Source organism: Pempheris klunzingeri, chromosome 7 (assembly GCF_042242105.1).
Source record: "Pempheris klunzingeri isolate RE-2024b chromosome 7, fPemKlu1.hap1, whole genome shotgun sequence".
Lineage (NCBI taxonomy): Eukaryota > Metazoa > Chordata > Actinopteri > Acropomatiformes > Pempheridae > Pempheris > Pempheris klunzingeri.
Genome location: NC_092018.1, coordinates 6,358,652 through 6,360,039, shown reverse-complemented (window position 1 = coordinate 6,360,039; position 1,388 = coordinate 6,358,652).

The following is a 1,388-nucleotide window of genomic DNA, read 5'->3' as shown; positions in this document are numbered from 1 at the left end:
CTTGTCTCCTCAAAGTGTTAATCTGATCTTTTCATTTTACAAATGAAGAAACTTATAGGACCTGGATACTGCTAAAACTCAGACAGGCCTGAAATGATCATTTACACAAGAGGGAGAGAGCTTACGAGGTGAAATCAGCCTTTTATTTGTATTTCTATACGTAGATTTCAAAATTATGATGATTTAATTTTGTGCCCTTTGGAGAATTCTGCAATGCCACAATGGAAGACCATCCATATGCACTTATATCACTGTTGTTTCAATGGATATTTTTACACCAGCTCTGTTTAGTATACAACAGAATTATCACCTGTGACACATCTATAAGAAACATTCAAAATTATAATTATTACAGTCAAAGGAAGTACAAATTGAAATACTGGTCTTTGCCAGAGGACGTTCCCAACATTTTACATATTCCACTTGTGAACCTCAGTGTGTGAAGAAATTAATCAATTTTCCATTATAGCTGTTTATATATATATATAGTCCAGACCGAAGACTGCATAAAGAATTGGACGTAGCTTCCAGGTCTGTAAAGTGAAGCCAATGCTGAAGTGCCTTAAACCTGTATTATTTCAGAAGGCCAGCGGGGGGGCGACTTTGCTAGTTGCAAAAATACTTCCAATTTTAGAGAAATCTGAGTAAACAAGCCTACTTCTCACTTGATTTATTACCTCTGTAGTTTACAGTCTTTTTCAATACAGCATGACGTTCATTTAGTACATTTTGGTCCCATTTAGAGGGAAATGGACAATATTATTATGCTTTTGGATGCTTTCTTTTGGCCAATAACAGCCATTCTTTCTTTCAATCAACAAGAATGCTTCTTTCAGTCAGCCAATAAGAGAGCCCTCTTCTTTCAGCCAATCACAGCGCTTCTTTCTTCCGACCAATCAGTGTGCTTCTTTCTGTCAGCCAATCAGTGAGCCCCTCCCCTTGCATAAAAATCCATAGCATGTTAAAGAACAGATTGTAGGTGAACATGTGGAGCTAACCTTAATATAGGCTATAACGTATAGCCTATAGCTGTAATGTTAGCATACTGTTAGTGGGGCAGGACTGAACACTAAAATATCTCACTGGTAACTTGTTAACCTGGAGACTCAATTAGGTATAAACAGATGTCGGTAGGACTCCTCTGTCCACTGAGTGGGTCACTGATTGATTGATTGACTGACGGACCTTAATACAATTTCAAAATGACATACGAAGCAGTGTCTATACATGCTAAACAGAAGCGTACTATTCGACTACTATTCTCCACTTAGTTTTAATTATGACAATGAGCGTTTGTTCGTGATTTTTGGCCAACGCACTCGCCGTACTGTGGTGACGTCACAGCCGTCCGGTACTTTTGGCGGGTCTTACGACTTTTGGTTGTTTGA